Source organism: Myotis yumanensis, unplaced genomic scaffold (assembly GCF_028538775.1).
Source record: "Myotis yumanensis isolate MYYU_CA2020_CCGP unplaced genomic scaffold, mMyoYum1.0.hap1 SCAF_12, whole genome shotgun sequence".
In the NCBI taxonomy this organism is placed as follows: domain Eukaryota; kingdom Metazoa; phylum Chordata; class Mammalia; order Chiroptera; family Vespertilionidae; genus Myotis; species Myotis yumanensis.
The window spans coordinates 12418491-12438719 of record NW_027223763.1 but is presented as its reverse complement, the minus strand read 5'-3'; positions in this window follow the sequence as shown (position 1 = coordinate 12438719).

The following is a 20229-nucleotide window of genomic DNA, read 5'->3' as shown; positions in this document are numbered from 1 at the left end:
CAGTAGCCATCAGGCTCAAGAGGGTGATTAGGGAAACTGCAGGGACCAGGACTCTCTCCACTGGGTCCACCCTGGTGATTTCCATCCCGTACTCTGACGGAGGAAAACGTCAAATGGACCTCTCTTGGGTGGAAAGGCAAAGAGTTCTGAGAAGCTTTGCTGACTTGTGGAGGAATTTCATTTATTAACCCAACATTCTGGCTGCTTAAATGGAAATAATAATAATCTAGTATAGGAAAACATTCTACAGAGTAAGTGAAAAGAATACAGGTGTAAGGTGTCCACTCAGCCTTATTTAAGATACTAAAGTATTAGAAACAACCTAGCAGTCTCTGCCTGGGGGAAGAGTGACATAAATCGTGGTACTCGCACACAGGGTTGGTACTTTGCCATTTTACAAAGTGAGATAACTTCGTGGAAACGTGTTCATACTATTTTCAATTAAGGCCCAAATTTGTAGAACAGTTTTTATAGTTTTATAATATGATCCTCTTATAAAAATAGATTTGATTGGAGCCTATGTACTCTTATAAATACATGAAAGAAAAATACGAATAGTAAATTTTTTATTGAATGTCTCCTAGGTGTCAAACACTACATATATAGTGTGCATATGCCAACTTATTTAGTCATTTCTCACAACATGGGGTTAGTTCTATTATCGCCATTTGACACATGTGGAAACTGAAGGTGGAAAAGCTAAGGAACTGCCATGCTCTCCTAGTTAAGAAGTAACCAAGTTTGTATGTGCTCCACGATTTGCCTATCACAAGTGCCTGTGTACTTGACCAGCTCACTGTATTGCTGAACTTCTTACTTTTCCATTTCTATCACTAAAATGATTATTTTACTCCTTGCCTGTACCCTGCTGTCTTCCTTGCATATTCTTGGCTGATGCCCTGAACACTAATGAAAAGTTTTTACTGGACCATTCTAAGATATGATAATACTGGCTGAGGACTCTTAAATGGATCAAACTGCCCAGAAGGCATACGAACACTAGATGTATGTGCATCAAACAATGGAGTTGCAAAGTATATGAAGCAAAAGAAACTGATAGAACTGAAAGGAGAAATACAAAAATGTACAATTATAATTAGAGGCTGCAACACCCATTTTTTAGCAATTGCTAGAACAACTGTACAAAAAAATCAGAAAGGATATAGAATCGTTCAACAATATATCAAACAATAGGATACAATTGAAAGTTATACAACATTATACTCAACACTAGACTATACCTACTTTTCAAGAACCCATTATACATATACCATGGTAGATCATATTCTTGGACAAAAACCAAATCTCAATAAATGTAAAAGAATTGAAATCACATAGAATGTGCTCTCTTTCTAGAATGGAATCAAACTAAAATTCAATAATAAAAAAATACTGTTTTTGAACATTTGAAAAATAAACAACAAAATCTAAGTAATTCATTAGTCAAATGGAAGGTTCAGTAGAAATAAAAATCTATGTTTGACTATTTTTGCAATAAGAGGAGAATTCACACCTGTAAGTGCTTATAAAAAAGAGGAAATGATCAAATAAATAGTCTAAACTCCCACCTCAAGAACATAGAAAAAGAACAAAATAAACTTAGAGCAAGCAGAAGGTAAGAAATAGCAAAGATGAGAGCAGAAAAAAATGAAATTAAAAACAAAAAATCGTTGTAAAAAATCAATAAAACAGAAGGTTGATTCTTAATAAGATCAATAAAATCGACAAACCTCAACCAAGGCTGACAAAGAAAACAAAAACATGATTCCCAGTATCACAAATGAACAGGGGGTGTCACTACAGATCCTAGAAGACATCAGAAAGATGGCAAAAATACTATTACCAACTCTGCACACACAAATTTGACAACGGTAGATGAAGTGGACCAGTTCCCTGAAAAGCACAAACCGCAGTATTTCGCCCAATATGAGCTAGATAGTTTGAAGAGTCTGAAAATTAAGTAAATTGAATTCATAATTGAAAACTCCCCAACACGAATCTTCAGACTCAGATGCTTTCAGTAGGGAATTCTTCCAAAGGTTTAAAGAAGAATTAATATTAATTCTATGCAATGTCTCCCAGGAAATAGAACAGGGGAACACTTCCCAATTCACTTTATGAAGTTAATATTACTCTGGTACATATATTTAAAGAAGGAAGCTACAGGCAGATTTCCCTCATGAATACAAATGTGAAAAATTTTAACAAAGCACTAGCACACAGAATTAAGCAACACATAGAAAGAATTATGTACCAAGACCAAGTGGGGTGCATCCCTGACACACAAGGCTGGTTCAATATTCAAAAATCAAAGTAATTCACGATATTTGCAAACTAATATTAATTGATACTAAAAAGAATTTGACAAAATGTAGTACCCATTCATTATTTTTTTTAAAAAACACCAAAAAATAGAAATAGGAGGAAAATTCCTCAATTAGATTAAAAAAACATCTACCACAAATATATAAATAAAACAAAAGCTAAAGGTAGCATTTTACTTAATGTTGAAAGACCATGTTTTCTGCCTAAGATCAGGCAGAAGATAAGGATGTTCATTCTCAACACACTTACTCAACACAGTATTGAAAGTTCTAGGCAAGAACTTTCAATATATTGGAAGGGAGACATAAAACTGCTCCTATTTGCAGATGATGTGCTTGACTATGTAGAAAATCTACAACTAATTCTACAACTAATAATAGAATGTCCAATGAGTTCTCAGGATAAAAAGTAAACATACAAAATTCAATTGTATGTTCATATATTAGCAATAAACATATTGACATCAAAATTTAAAATGCAGCTCTAACTGGTTTGGCTCAGTGGATAGGGCGTTGGCCTGTGAACTGAAGGGTCCCAGGTTCGATTCCGGTCAAGGGCATGTACCTTGGTTGCGGGCACATCCCCAATAGGAGGTGTGCAGGAAGCAGCTTATTGATGTTTCTCTCTCATCGATGTTTCTGACTCTATCCCTCTCTCTTCCTCTTTGTAAAAAAAATAAATAAAATATATATTCACTCTGTCTGTGAATTAAGAGACTCATCACAGTAAAAATGTCATTTTTTCCTAATTGATTTACAGGCTTATCAGAATTTCTATCAAAATCTCAGCAAGGGTTTTCTGTGGATACAGACAATATTCTAAAATTTATATGAAAGGACAAAGGAACCACTGTAGTTTAAAGTAATTTTTTTTAATCTTTATTGTTAAGAGTACTACAGATGTCCAACTCCCCTCTGCCCCCCTCCCACCATTGCCTCCCTCCACCCAGATTCACAGGAAAACTTTTCCCAGCTCCCTTTCAGAAACACCCTGCCCAGTTCCCACTCTGCCCCAAGCCTTCACCACCCTATTGTCTGTGTCATAGGTAAGGCACATGTTCTTTGGTTAATCTCTTCCTGCAACCCTCCCCCCCCCCCCCGACCCCCGAGATTCGTAACTCTGTTCCATGTTCCCATACCTTTTGTTCTATTTTATTCGTCAGTTCATTTTGTTCATTAGATTGGTCCTTTATTTTGATTTTTATATACAAGATTGATAGCTTTTCATTTTTTTGTATTTTATATTTTTATTTCATATATTTTACATTTACTTTATGTTTACATTTATTTCATATTTATATTCATGCTTTTTATTTTTTAATTTTTTTAATTTTGTTTTATTGCTTAAAGTATTACAGAGTATTACATATGTCTCCTTTTTCTTTTCTCCCCTTGACTTTCCCCCAGCCTCCTCTACCCCCCCAATGTCTTGTGTCCATTAGTTATGCTTATATGCATGCATACAAATCATTTGGTTGATCTCTTACCACCCCCCAACCCTCCCCGCCCTTCCCATTGTAGTTTGACAGTCTGTTCAATGCTGCTCTGCCTCTGTATCTATTTTTATTCATCAGTTTATAATGGTCTTTAATATCCATAAATGAGTGAGATCATGTGGTATTTTTCTCTCATTGACTGGCTTATTTCACTTAGCATAATGCTCTCCAGTTCTATCCATGCTGTTGCAAATGGTAAGAATTCCTTCTTTTTTACAGCAGCATAGTATTCCATTGTGTAGATGTACCAGTTTTCTAATCCATTCACCTGCTGATGGGCACTTAGGCTGTTTCCAGATCTTAGCTATGGTGAATTGTGCTGCTATGAACATAGGGATGCATATATCCTTTCTGATTGGTGTTTCTGGTTTCTTGTGATATATTCCTAGAAGTGGGATCACTGGGTCAAATGGGAGTTCCATTTTTAACTTTTTGAGGAAACTCCATACTATCTTCCACAGTGGCTGCACCAGTGTGCATTCCCACCAGCAGTGCACGAGTGTTCCTTTTTCTCCGCATCTTCTCCAGCACTTGTCATTTGTTGATTTGTTCATGATAGCCATTCTGACAGGTGTGGGATGGTACCTCATTGTTGTTTTGATTTGCATCTCTCGGATGATTAGTGACTTTGAGCATGTTTTCATATATCTCTTGGCTTTCTGAATGTCCTCTTTTGAAAAGTGTCTATTTAGGTCCTTTGCCCATTTTTTGACTGGATTGTTTATCTTCCTTTTGTTAAGTTGTATGAGTTCCCTATAAATGTTGGAGATTAAACCCTTATCGGTGATAACATTGGTAAATATGTTCTCCCATGCAGTGGGCTTTTTTGTTGTTTTGTTGATGGTTTCTTTTGCTGAGCTTTGTATTTATTGACATTTTATTATTCATATTTTTATTTCTCCTTCTCCTCCTCCTCCTCCTCCTTTTTCTTCTTCTTCTTCTTCTTCTTCTTCTTCTTCTTCTTCTTCTTCTTCTTCTTCTTCCTCTTCCTCTTCCTCTTCTTCCTCTTCCTCTTCTTCTTCTTCTTCTTCTTCTTCTTCTTCTTCTTCCTCTTCCTCTTCCTCTTCCTCTTCTTCCTCTTCTTCTTCTTCTTCTTCTTCTTCTTCTTCTTCTTCTTCTTCTCACTTCAACATTTTATGTAATACTGGTTTGGTGGTGATGAACTCCTTTAGCTTTCTCTTGTCTGTGAAATGCCTTATCTGACCTTTAATTTTAAATGACACTTTTGCTGGGTAGAGTAATCTTGGTTGTAGGTTCTTGCTATTTATCACTTTGAATATTTCTTGCCACTCCTTTCTTGCCTTCAACATTTCTGTTGAGAAATTATCTGACAGTCTTATGGGTGCTCCCTTGTAGGTAATTGCTTTTCTCTTGCCATCTTTAAGGTTCTCTCTTTGTCTTTAACCCTTGGCATTTTAATTATGATGTGTCTTGGTGTGGGCCTTTTTGGGCTCCTCTTGTTTAGGACTCTCTGTGCTTCCTGGACTTGTAAGTCTATTTCTTTCACCAGGTAGGGGAAGTTTTCTGTCATTATTTCTTCAAATAGGTTTTCAATATCTTGCTCTTTTTCTTAACCTTCTGGCATCCCCTTAAAGCAAATGTTGGTATGCTAGTTAAAAATAATTTTGATAAGAGAATTATGTGGGAAGAATCAGTATTATGATTTCAAAAGTTATTATGTAGCCTCAGTAATAACACATATATTACTACAATAATATTGGTGGAGAAATAGACACCTTGATCAATAAAACAGAATAAAGAACTGAAAAATAAATCCACATAAATATGGCCAACTAATTAGTGACACCGGTGCAAAGGCAATTCATTGGAGGAAGATCACTTTTTCAACAAATGGTGCTTCAGCATTTGGATATCTACAGGCAAAAAGGAAAGAAAAGAAAACATAAATGACAGCAACCAATGCAAGAATCTTGACTTAAACCACATATCTTATAAAAAATGTACCCAAAATAGATTACTGACTTAAAGGTAAAATGTAAATATATAAAATTTTCCAAAAAAACTGTAGCATATCATTGGGTCCTCAGCCTAAGCAATGAGTTCTTATGTAAATGTGGAAGTTCCTAATAAAAAGAGCTTTAAAATCTGTGGGACACTGAGTGCTGAGTGAAGAGTTCTTCAACTTGATTGCAAATGTATGATCCATAAAAGAAAAGTAAAAAATCATAAATTCATTAATTGGACTTTATCAACATTTAAAACATTTTTTTCTGCAAATGATTCTGTTAAATGAATAAAAAGATAAGCTACAGATGGTATAAAACATTTGCAAGCCATATATTCCACCAAGGACTCATTTCTAGAATATATAAAGAATTCTCACAACTCAACAATAATAACAAAAATTCATTCAGAAAATGGCCAATTGACATGAACACATATGTAACTAAAGACACATGCCTATAACATAAAAAGTAAATGCTGATATCATTAGCTATCAAGGAAGTATAAATTAAAACCACACTGTAGTATCTCAACACACCTACCAAAATAACTTAATTAAAATAGCAATATTAAAAACTGGTAAGAATGGGAAGAAATGGAGTGACTCATATCTTGCTGGTGGGAATATAACATGGAAAATATGTTTTTCTTTAGAACCTAAACATGCAGCTACCAAAGATCCAGCAATCCCATTGCTGGGCATTTATCCCAGAGAAATGAAAATTTATGATCACAACAAAATCTGCATACAAAAATTCGTAACTTCATAGCAACTTTATTCATAAAAGTCCCAAACTGTGAACAACCGAGATGTCCACCAATGAGTGACTGTTTAAACAACTGTGGCACGACAGTACCATGAAGAACAACTCAGCAATAAGAGGAATGAACTGTCAATACACACATCTCTGGATAAATCTCTGTATAATTATACTGAGTGAAAAATCCCATCTACAAAGGTTACTTACTCTGTAACTGCATTTATGTAACTTTCTGGAAGTAATAAAATGATAGAAATGGAGAATGGGCTAATTGTGGCCAGGGGTTAGAGGGGATGAAAGAGAATATGCTTATAAAAGGGCAACATGTGAGGCCCTTGTGTTGATGGAAATGTTGTATCTTGACTATATCAATGTCAATATTCTGTTTGTGATACTGTAATATAGTTTTGCAATATGTTATTTTTCGAGGAAATTAGGTAAGTATACATGAGATCTTTGTATATTATTTCTGGCAACTGTATTTGAATCTATAATTACTTCAAAATAAAAACTTTGCCCTGGCCAGGTGGTTCAGTTGGTTGGAGTGTTGTCCTGTGCACCGAAAGATTGTGAGTTTGATTCCTTGTCAGGACATGTACGTAGGTTGCAGGTTAATTCCCTGGTCAGGGCAAGTACAGGAGGCAAACGATCAATGTTTTTGTCTCCCATCAGAGTCTCTCTCCCTCTCTCTCTCTCTCTCTCTCTCTCTCTCTCTCTCTCTCCTTCCCTCCCTCTCCCTCTCTCTAAAAATCAATAAAATATATATAACCTCAGGTAAGTATTAAAATATTAAAAATAATAATAAAAGTTTAATTTAAAATGTATTGAGTTTTCCTATCCATGGTCTCTCTACTGATTCAAGTATTTAAAAATATTCTATAATTTTCCTTCATATAAATCTTGGACATTATTTCTTAAAAAATTATTGTACTTATGAATGTTATTTATTTCCATATATTAATATTGTTCCCATCTACTTTATTGAATCCTCTGGTTGTTTGTAATAATTTTTCTTTTATTCTCTTAGGTTTTCCAAGTATAGGATTATATTATCTGCAGTAGTGGAAATTTTAAATATTCATTCCAAATATTTATGGCTTTGACTCTTTCTCTTGTTCCATAGCACTGTCTAGCATCTACCTTCTGAAATAAAAGATAAAATGATCAATTAGTAGGCTGGGGTTTGTTGCATTGTTGTTTTTGTTTGTGGTGGGTTCTTTGTTTCTAACTTCAAGGGACATGCTTTTACTGGCGGTGTTTCTCTCTAGTAAGCAGAATATTCACCATATTTAGGAAATACCCACCCCTGGAAAATATTGTTAAATGTCATCACATAGTCTGTTTTTTAAAAGCCTCTAATGAAGCATTGGTTAATAGAAATATAATGCAAGCCATAAATGCAAACCACATTTAAATTTTTCACATTTTCCATAATAAAAACAAACAAGCAAAATTAATGTTAATAGCTTTATTTGACTCCATATATAAAAAACATTTTAATAAGTATTCAAAAAAGTCATTAATGAGGCATTTTATATTCTTTTCTAGTACGAAGTCCTTGACGTCGAGGTATATTTTACAGTTTCAGCATCTCTCAATGAGGACTTGCCGCAGTTCAAAGGCTCCGTAGTCACATGACAGTGCTTACCTTGCTGGACAGCACAGCTCTTAGAGTGTGTCATAGTCTTCAGGACGACGCCTACACACCTTACCTTTCTCAGATGGCCTTTACAGAGTCTCTCCTGCGGGAAAATCTACATCATTCCCTCCTCTCTGGACCTAGCCCCTCTGCATAGACACTCTTCCACCTCGCCTTTACCTGGCTAACTCTTGTCTATTCTTCAGCTCCAAGCCAACCTTGCCTACTCCCAGGAAGCCTTCCTTGTCTCACGTCTGGGTTGGTTCCTGTTCTCTGCATTCCCATCAGAACCTGTTTCCATTGTTTCCCCACTAGACCATCTTCTTCCTGTGATCAGAGAGTCTATCTTGCTTCCACTTCCCGCGCACACAGCACAATGTACATAGTTGCATAATGAAGGGTGCCACTCCGTGAGGTAGCAGCCTCTATGCAGAGCAGAGGAAAACAGTGCCTTGCGTATCTTATAAATAAAGAAAGAGAAAACATTGGACACAGCAAAGGAGGAAGGCAGACTTAGAATGGAGTCTTAGAAGTGGATTGATTATTAAAAAAGAGAGTAGCATGTTAGGCCGACATCAACACATGCAAATCATGACATCTCAGCATCCAGGTGGCCATGTTGAAGGAGGAAGTCACAGAATGTATAGGTGTAGATGCATATCTTGTTGGGGAAGGGAGATGTAAGTTCCAGGAAGAAGGTGATAAGATGCATGGCTTTCTCCTGCAATGCCCTGGGCCACTCTAAGTCTCGATACTTTTTTGTTCCCTTGTCTGAGGCAATGGCATAAATAAAGTATCATCTCCCAATCACCACAGTGAAGCTTTACTTTGCCCATTGGAGTGACCCTTTAATAAAGGGGGTCATTGCACATAGAAACCTGGAAATGGTGTTACTGAGGTATTTCAATGCTTAATGTCTTTCTTCCTCTCTGGATTTATATTTTCTATTTCCTACTTCCTAAGGCATATCTCATCGTTTCTGGCTCATCCTGTCACCCTCTAATGGAAGAAAGATGTATTTGCTTTCAAAAACTGACAGCCAGCATGACCTCTATAATATGTATCTTTGGAAAATTACTGAATAATAACAACAATAACCACTATGTGTACCACTATGTGTCAGGCATCGAGCTATGCACTTTGTCTACATAATATCATTTAAATGTCACAAATTTTACAAGTAAGTAATGTTGCCAAGGTCACACAGCTTATAATGAACTGAGCTGGGATGTGTTCCCAATATGTCTAATTCTAAAGCCCACGCATTCATACATTATAATTTATTACTTGATATTTATCAAACCATATAGAATTCTATTCCTGAAAATCTCAGCCATCCATCTTTGCTTTGGGCCAGCACCAGACCATTTGGATTTCATTGCAATTCACTCCTCTTCAGAGAGAACTTCATCCTTGTCACATTTGGCGTGTTGATTAGAGCAAGGAGAGAGGCCTCCATGTGTCTGCTGCTTTCTCTCCCAGGAGAAGATGGAGAAAATGATTGACTCGGACCCCTTCGCCCATGGAGACCACGGCAGCTCGCAGTCAGATGCCTCCTGTGTAAGGGTCAATTAAGATGTGCGCCTCATTGTAAACCACGGAAATAAAGGACAGATGGAGGAATTTGGTCACAGTGACTGAAGGCACTTTGACAGCTGCTGTGGTGATCACATCACCAGCCACTTGGCTTTCGACGAAGATTGTATCTTGGAGAGAAGCAAAAGCATTTGTCTTTGTGATACCATCTTTAAAGGTTAATTCATAAAGGGTAAAAACATCGCCAGATCCTAAATCAGTGGTACAAATCCCAGGTTGCACATCCCAGAGACCAATTCCATCAGAATTGCTGGGGGCGAATGTATATATGAATAACCCATGGACACAGACAGTTGGGTGGTGGGGTCCTGGGGTGGGAGCGGGCTGGAGGAAGTTATTGGGGGCAAAAAGGGGACATATGTAAGACTTTCAATAATAAAGATTAAAAAAAAATTGCAGGGGATGAGATTCAGCATCAGTATTGATTATAGTCTCCCCGTCTGATTCCAATCTCTATAAGTCAATAAGAAAATCACTGCTCAAAATAAATGTTTCTCCTACCATATCTTAGTGATAAATTACAGTACACTTATGCAGTTTTATTGTCAATGTCTAAGTTATTTGCATTGCAGAAAAATATGGTCTGTTCAATATCAGTTCTTTGAAATATTTGATGTTTTCTATGAGTACATATGCCATAAATACATATATGTAGATGATTTAGAGATATGAAGATAGGTTTATAGATACATAAATAGACAGATAATGCTATATATAAATATACTTTGTACAATTTAGAAAAGTTATATTACTAATTGTTATATATATATATATATATATATATATATATATATATACACACACACACAGGCACACAGGGTTGGGCAAAAGTAGGTTTACAGTTGTTCATATAGAAAATAATACAATAATTGATAAATAATAATACAAGAATAAACTGTTTCCTATACTTACAACTATAAACTTACTTTTTCCCAATCCTGTATATGGATAAGTACATACACATATGGCAAATCTTGGTAATTCTGTTTTCTATTTTTGTTTGTATAATCTATCAGGTTTTGATAAAGTCATTAAAATCTTCCACTGACAAGATGTTTTCCAGCTTTGCAAAAAATTATATCATCCTATATAATAAAAGCCTAATACACTAAGTGTCTGGTCATCCGGTCGACCATTCAACCAATCAAAGGGTAATATGCTAATGATATGCTAAAGCTGCTCAACTGCTCACTATGATTTGCACTGACCACCAGAGGGCAGACGCTCCAACCAGTAGGTTAGCTTGCTGCTGGGGTCTGGCTGATCGGGACTGAGTGAGACAGGCCAGGCATGCCCTGGAGCTCTGGTGTTCCCTCCCCAGTTAGCCAACCTCCCGCATCCTTCCCTGGCCCCTATCGTGCACTGGTGGTGTCCCTTGGCCTTGCCTGTGCCTTCTCGTAATCCGGGACCCCTCAGGGGGTGTCAGAGAGCTGGTTTCGGTCCATCCTGCAGGCCAGGCTGAGGGACCCTACTAGTGCATGAATTCGTGCACCGGGCCTCTAGTATTTTATGTTTGAGGTTATCTAAAATGCATCAATATTCTTTAAATTTGTGTTTGCTTAGTAATTTTTTTAAAATGTACTGTTAAGTAATGTATTTCTTTATGTTTAGTAATGTTTTTGCCTTAGATTTCATTTTGCTGGTATATTGCCTCATTATGTATTGTTGTGTTAGTACTTGCACAATATGTCATTTTCTTGACTTTTCAAACTCATTATGTGATTTTTGTAATCCTCACCTGAGGATATTTTTTTCCATTTATTTTAGAGAGAGTGAAAGAGAGAAGGAAAGACAGAGAGGAAACATGATGTGAGAGAAACACATCAATTGGTTGCCTCCTGCATGGGCCCAGGCTGGGGAGGAGTTTGCAACTGAGGTACATGCCCTTGACCGGAATCAAACCCTGGACCCTTCAGTCCACAAGCCAACTCTCAATCCACTGAGCCAAACTGGCTAGCACTCATTATGTGATTTTAAGAGTTTCTTTTTTAAGACATTATAATCAGATTTTTAAAATCCATTTTGATAATATATCTTATAATGGCAAATTTTATTCATTTATACTAATAGTGATTATTGTTAATCACTATTGCAGATGACAGATATAATTAGTGATTACAGATAGACTTATTTCTACCTTTTTTTTCTTTTCTTTTTTTGATTATGCTAGGATTCATATATTTTCTGTATTTGTTATTTCCCCCTGAAATTTTAGGAATATATTTTTCCACATACCTAAATAACTATAAATTTTTAAGCATGACTAAAGGTATTCAGAATTTTTAAAATATTTCCCTGAGCATAGCAAGTATCTTAGAACACCTTATTTACCACTGAACTCTACCCCCACATGGAAATTCGTTTTTAGAGTTTGATTTGGTTTTTTATCCATTTCTGTGCTCACAGGATTTTTTCTATGATTTTAATTTTTTAAACTTTCCCATTGTTTCTTATAGCCCATATTTTCATTGTGGATTAGCATTTCTTTTTTTTTTTTTTTTTTAATAAAATGCATCTGCTTTTTTTTTTCTTACAGAAAGAGCCTCAGAATGTTAACCTCTCTTAATATTTGCATTCTAAACTTTTTTTTCTTGCCTTCATATTTGACTACAAAGTGAGCAGGATATAAAATTTTAAGTTGATACGTGCCTTCCCTTAATAGAGTGAGATATTACCCCTTGATCTTTGAGCATTGTAATTGCCAAAGAGAAGGGAAATATCTCTTATCAGTCTAAATACTACTATCAGTGGCCACTTTGGCTTTAGTTCTTCTACTGTTTCATTCAATGAGTAGGTGTTTGTTTGGTATAATTTATTCTTCCCTGTGGATCTTTTGATCTGTGGACTTGTGTTACCTCAGTTTGTAAGAGGGCAGTAATTACCTCTTCAAATATTTCTCCTCCCTTTGCCTGAATTAAGTCTTTCGGACTCTTATGGGACCTAGGATGGAGCTTTTTATGTGATACTTAAGATCTCTCTTTTTCTTCCTTAGTTTTGCTTCTCTGTGGAGAATGCTGGGCAAAGTTCTTATTATCCCACTCCAGATCATTATTTCTTAGTGTTTATGAACTAGATTTTATTTAATTCTTTGTTTTCTATTTCAGTGTCTTCATTTTCAAAATGTCTAATTGGTCCCTTTTTATGCCCACATTCTCCAGTTTTATTTTGTTTGCTTGTTTTCTAATTTCTAATGTAACTTAAGTATTTTCCTCTCTGTGATCCACCTACACATTCTTATTCATCTTCGTCAAACATTTCTGCAGAAGTAATTTAATTAGTGGTAAATTCATGTTTTGAGTTTCTGTTTTCTTGGCTTGTTTTCTTGAAAGTATTAACTTTCCTTGTAGTGGAAATTGTGTGTGTGTGTGTTGATGTTTCCTCCCTATTCCTAATCTCACCCTTCTCGGTATCTTCTGTTATGCCCAGATTTCAAGATTCCCAAGAAACCACATCAGGGAGCCAGCCAATCTGATGCAAAAGCATAAGAATCTGTATTTCAAGCTAGCTTGAGCTCCCCATCCACCAGACTCGCCGACACAATGGCAGGCCAAGTGGCTGAGAGAGAGAACCCTGCCTAGAGACCGGTTATATAGGCGGGGGGGTCGGAGTAAGGGGAGGAGAAAGGACTGTGCTCTGCCGATTGGCCAGGCGCAAGTCAATGTCTTGTTCCATGGTGTGGCTAGCAGAGTCTTAGACTTCCGGGAAGAAGCTCCTTGCCAAACACGTGGCCAAGGTAAGATGGAGGACGTAGCCCTTACCCTGGGGCAAGATGGCCCTTACCCTGCGGGAAGGTGGAGGGCCTAGCCCTCGGCCCTTTCATCTTCCACACATTTATATGCAAACACTCTCTGAGTGACTACATTACACCGGTTCCTTTTGAAGAGCTGGGGACAGCTAGTGTGCAAAACACACAAACACTGAGCTTATGTTCCACAGGGAAGACACAGACAATAAATATAACATGTGTGAACATCCCATAGCACATTAACAATCTTATAACGGCTCACAGCTCAGAACATTGTGCGAGGCTCCTGTTCCTCAGGGACATGGAGCAGTGCTATTCAAAGTAACGTCCTAATCCCGGTGCTGGGGCACACACTGCAACCTGCTCATGATGAGACCCGCTCAGACATCAGAGAAAGGCTCTAAAAAATACAACTCTTACATCAATTTAACCAAGCAATTTCCTTTCCGTCAGATCTAATACCATGAAATTTGGCCTTGTATTTTGTATGTCTACTTTTATTTCATTTTCAATTTCCTTTAATTCTAGTTTACTTTAAAAAGAAAACTCTGTGATTAAATAGAGGGTAGGGGAACTATGTTCTTTCAACACAGAGATTCTGGGAAGCATCAGCATAGAAGTTCTTTGGATGAGGGGAGTAAGCCAGTAGGGGCTTTGTGAACTTCTTCAGGGAAGGCCCAGGGCCTTGTCTGTGTCCTGCCTCCTCCCTAAATGCGCAGCATCGTAGAAATTAGAAGCTGTAGTGGCACTTGAAAGCTGTGTTCTCCACCTTCCCCTAGCGGGGTGAGCATCTCAGCCCCAGCTCTCAGCAGCTGACTTGCCATAGAGCATTCTAGTTAAAATTATCGGGCGGGCATAGAAAGGATTCTCCAAATATATCTCACTCTACCGTTTAACAGAAATGCAGGTTATTTTCATTCTGAGACTTCCGTTTGGTTCAAACACACCCCTGGCCAAAAAAAAAATAGTGCAAGGAGTGCTAAGCTGACTGCCAAAATTCCCAATTTCAGATAGTGACTTGGCCACTGACATACTGATGACCTTGGAAACTCACTTTCCTTTTGCAAGTTAACCTTCATAATTTTTACAACTCTTTGAGACAAGCAGAGGTTGGTTATGGTTACTTTTTCTTTCATGTAGCTAACAAATGCTAGTCTTTCATAGTTACTTTCCGAATTTTACTCAGTTTTTGTTCCCTTATTTAAAAAAAAAAAAAAACCATACTAAAAGAAAAAAATCCTCAATATAAACTTATCTCTTCTATTTGTGTGTACTAATTTTTGTTGTTGTTTATTTCCTTTATTTTTATATTTTTTCTTAAAATATACACTTTTGTATACAAATATTTTTTCATTTGCTTTTCGTATCCTGAGATTGCTATTTTTGAAGAATGGCTGGCTTATTATTAGGTGGCTTGGTACAGTGAAGATATTTTATTCCAGGAGATGTATTTATTAGTTTTATCTATCTCTGTGTGTGTTTTTCCTCAAATAACTGGGGATACAAAGAATGTAAACACACAGTAATTCTTTAACACAGCAAACAGTCACAGAAGCAAGCTTGGGGAAACAAATGAAGAGAAAGGGCATTTTCTCTCCCTTCATAGTTCTTTATTCTGTTTTTTTAATGTGGTAGCTGTTTAATTCTGAGGAGAGTTTAAAAATACAATATACCTGGAAAATGCATAGAGATTCAAGTTGTAAAATATGTCTTTTTAAGCAGAATAGTAGCTAGCATGTTCTTTAGACTCAATTGTTGATTTATTATATAGAATAAATTTAGTAAACTCATAGCTTTTCTTCCGTTTTTTTTTAAAGGCTTTTTTCATGTTTTAAGGAAACTTTTGGAGCAGCATATCAATGATAGAACCTAATAAAATCTTACCTCCGGGCAAGCCTCATGTATATAAAATCACAGACTATAACGCCAGGGCTTTCTGTTAGTACCATCCATTTCATTAGCATTTTTCCAATTTATCTTGTGTTACTCGCAGCACACGATGCCTATTTTAAATATTTAAGCACTGCTGCGGACATAAAAATAATAGTGACAAATTGAGTGAACATTTCTGTTGAAGATTACCCACCGTGTGTAGTCCAGAACAACTTTAACATCTGCACCAATGCCTAGATCTGGCCTGGGAGTGTTGAGTCTATAATACAGTGCCTCTCCTTAAATGAATATTTAGATTTGATTTACACAAAATATGAAACAACCTCTCTTTCATCAATTATTTGTTTGACTTTCCTAATACATTTCCATTTTAACGAGATTATGTCTCTATCAAAGGGAAAGGAGTAGGAACAAGCTGTCAGTGTCTGGGGCAACCCCCTCCCCCCCTCTCCCCCCCCCCACCTCTCCTGGGTATTGTAACTGTGTGTGATCTGCCTAAAAAGGCATCTGTTCTCTTTCTCAGCTGTCTCACCTGAGACGCCTCTCTCTTTGGCCATACATCGGTTACATGCATGTTTCACACTGTGACTAGCTATAATCTTATTTAACTGGCTATAATATATTACTCAAAATAAAAATAATTTGCATAATTTTATCTTGTGGAAGTATCCCACATCCATCAACAAAACAGTACCAAGAGACGTGAGAAAGACTAGCAAAAGGAGAAATCTCACTGCTATATACTGATATATATTTTGGTAACATTTTAGTGGATTTATATCTCCTATTGCCAAATTAATGAGAAAATGCCCATTTTGAGGTTTATCATGTCAATCTTCATTCCATATTTATAACAGTCACCACTGTAAACATATTTAGATGGAAAGGTTTTTGTTTTGTTTTTACTACTCCCAGGAGATTACATTTAGTTTTTCCCCAGTTTTATTGAGAAATAATTGACATACATCATTGTATAATTTTAAGACACACTGCATGATGGTACAGCATGTCAAATTGATATAAGTTCAGCTAACATTCACCTTCTCATGTAGGAAAACATGTTCCTTGTAATGAGAACTCTTAGGATTTACTCCCTTAGCAGCTTTCCTGTATATCCTACAGCAGGGCTAGCTATAGTCATCCTGTTGTATATTACATTATTTATTTTAAAACTGGGAGTTTGTACCTTTTGACAACATTCCTCCAGTTTTCCCTATCCCCAACCCTTTGTCCCTAGTTACTACAACAGTGATGGCGAACCTTTTGAGCTCGGCGTGTCAGCATTTTGAAAAACCCTAACTTAACTCTGGTGCCGTGTCACATATAGAAATTTTTTGATATTTGCAACCATAGTCAAACAAAGACTTATATTTTTGATATTTATTTTATATATTTAAATGCCATTTAACAAAGAAAAATCAACCCAAAAGAATGAGTTCGCGTGTCACCTCTGACACGCGTGTCATAGGTTCGCCATCATTGAACTACAAGTCTGATTTCTTTCTCTTTCTCCCTCTTTTTCCCTCCCTCCCTCCCACATATAAGTGAGATCATACAGTTGCTTATCTTTCCCCAACCTTTTGTACTTAGCATAATGCCTTCAAGGTCCATTTGTGTTATGCATAGTAGGATTTGTTATGCTGTATAATATTCTGTTTTATAATATGTATGTATATTGCCTTATTTATTCATTCATCCATCAATAGATACTTAGGTTGTTTCCACATCTCAGCTATAGTAAGTAATGCTATATGCACATGTGGTTGCAGATATCTTTTCAAATTAGTGTTTTTCTTCCTTGGATATATTCCCAAAAAGGGAATCACTGGATCATATGATAGTAATATTTTCAATTTTGGGGGAATACTCCATACTGTTTTCCATAATGGATGTATCAATTTACAATCCCCCCAACAGTGTATAAGGATTCCCCTTTTTTGACATCTATGTCAGCATGAGTCAAGTCTTATCTTTTCTATGATGTCTTTGCTAACAGGCTGGAGGTGATACTGTGGTTTTAATCTGCATGTCCCTAATGACTATCGATATTGAGCATCTCTTCATGGAACTGTTGGCTTTTCATATATCTTCTTTGGAGAAACAACTGTTCATGTCCTTTGCCCATTTGTTAATTGGGGTGTGTGTGTGTGTGTGTGTGTGTGTGTGTGTGTGTGTGTGTGTTTTGCAATTGAGTTTTAGGAGATCTTTATTTATCTTGGATTATAACCCCTTGTCAGATGTATGGTTTACAAATATTTTCCCCATTCTGTAGGTTTGTTTTTACTTTGTCAATGGTTTCCTTTGCTGTGTGTTATGCCCAGATTTCAAGATCCCCAAGAAACCACATCAGGGAGCCAGCCAATCCGATGCAAAAGCATAAGAATCTTTATTTCAAGCTAGCTTGAGCTCTCCATCCACCAGACTCACCGCCACAACGGCAAACCAAGTGGCCGAGAGAGCGAACCCCGCCTAGAGACCGGTTATATAGGGGGGGTCGGAGTAAGGGGAGGAGAAACGACTGTGCTCTGCCGATTGGCCAGGCGCAAGTCAATGTCTTGTTCCTGGGTGTGGCTAGCAGAGTCTTAGACTTCCAGGAAGAAGCTCCTTGCCAAACACGTGGCCAAGGTAAGATGGAGGACGTAGCCCTTACCCTGGGGCAAGATGGCCCTTACCCTGGGGGAAGGTGGAGGGCTAGCCCTCGCCCTTTCACTGTGCAGAAGCTTTTTAGTTTGATGTAGTCCCAGTTATTTATTTTAAATTTTGTTGTTTTTGCCTTAGGTGTCATTTCCAAAGAAATAATTGCCAAGACCTATGTCAAGGAGCTTTATTCCTATGGTTTCTTTTAAATTTTTCATTGTTTCAGGTCTTATATTTGAGTCTTTAATCCATTTTGAGGTAACTTTTGTGAGTGGAATGTAGTAAGGGTCCAGTTTCATTCTTTTGCATGTGAATATCCAACTATCCCAGCAACAACTATTGAAAAGACTGTTCTCCATTTAGCATTCTTGGTTTCTATGTCAAATATTAATTGCCCATATATGCTGGGGTTTACTTTCAGGATTTCAATTATTCCATTGGTCTGTTGGACTCTTTTTATGCCAGTACCATATGGTTTTGATAACTATAGCTTTATAGTATAGCTTAAAATCAGAATGTATACTGCCTCCTGATTTGTTGTTCTTCCTCTGGATTTATTTGCCTAGTCGAGGTTTTTTTGTGATTCCATATACATTTTATGAGTTTTTGTGTCTACTTCTATAAAAAATACCATTAGAATCTTGTTAGGGATTGTTTTGAAACTATGTATGGCTTTTTGTAGTATTGACATTTTAACAATATTAATTTTTCCAATCCATTTATTTCTGTCTTCAATTTCTGCCATCAGTGTCTTATATATTTCAGAGCAGACACCTTTAACCTCTGTAGTTAAATTTATTACTAAGTATTCTATTGTTTTTGATGCTATTGTAAATGAGGTCAATACCTTTATTTTTATTTTCAAAAAATTATTATTAATGGGGGAGGATTATTGTTGTAAACAAGGAAAACACATTCAGTAAAGTGCAGTGACTTGCCCAAAGCCACCAATTCTGACACACCGAGGTCAGTCCAAACGTTCCTATGTGCTACTTTATAAATAGCAAAATTGGATGGAGTCCTCCCCCTGGGCATAGAAAAGGTGGTAAAACTCAAACACTGTTGAAAAATACCAGCATTCTTTTCATGGCAAGGCTTTGGAATCTTGTCCCAGTTGGAGAATGCTCACTGAGCCCTGCCTGTGGCTGCTGTAGCATTGCTTACAGATGCTCGGGTGTAATAGCTAACACACCACTAAACTATTCCCCATTGTCAGAGCTTAGAAGCTATGACTGACAGGCACTAGACAAGGCAGGGGAGAGCACGTAACCTTGACAACTGACAATGTGTGTTGACGCAGATACTGCGTGGAAGCTGCCGGGGAAAGGATGTGATTCACCTTGAGGCTGATCCCTACAATCCTGACCTGTTCATTGTTTCCCCTCCCCTTTCACATCCTTCTCCTTCACTGCCTGTTGTACATCCTGACTCCAACATCTAGCTACATTCTCTCATATGAATGCAGGACAAACGCTATTTCAAAAAATTACAATAACAAAGAAGAATTCTGTAGAACAAAGTTATGTCTGTACTTTGGCATTTGATTCTTAGGAACAGTGCTTTCTTTATCTAGTTACAACAAAACTTGAGCTCTTGTGCAAACAATTTCCTGGAACGCTCTCTATGTAATATTCATTCTCAAAGCAACATTTTCTCATGTGCGAATTTCTCAGAGAAGATTAAAATGCACATTCAAGTTATATTTGGTTTCATCTTTAGGAATAGCAGTTGATTATCAAAATTATTCCTGTTTCACAGATTAGGAAATAGAGGTTCAAAGAAGTAAATCAACCAAGACTTGATAATCCTTAAATTATAGGAAACATTGAGTTTTGGCTTCTAAATAGGTTCTCTCCTGCATAATATTCTTTCGTACAGATAGCTCTACTAGTATAAGCACCATTTTCCTGGAAACTGAAGGCATTGGCCAAAGTGGTTGTATGTTTTATGTGCTGCCATCAAAGAAAATATACCAAGTGAGTGAGTTGCTAAGTATTTACTATGGTGAACTGTGCCTTTAATATCCTTTACTTCCTTTCCATCTCAAACAGCCCAACTGCCAAACCAAAACTGGGAAGGAAAATGACACCATGAGCATAAAGGAAATGGATACCGTACCTAATCTCCCACTCTGGTTTGAATTACTGGAATTTCAGTAGAGACAGGAGGTCGT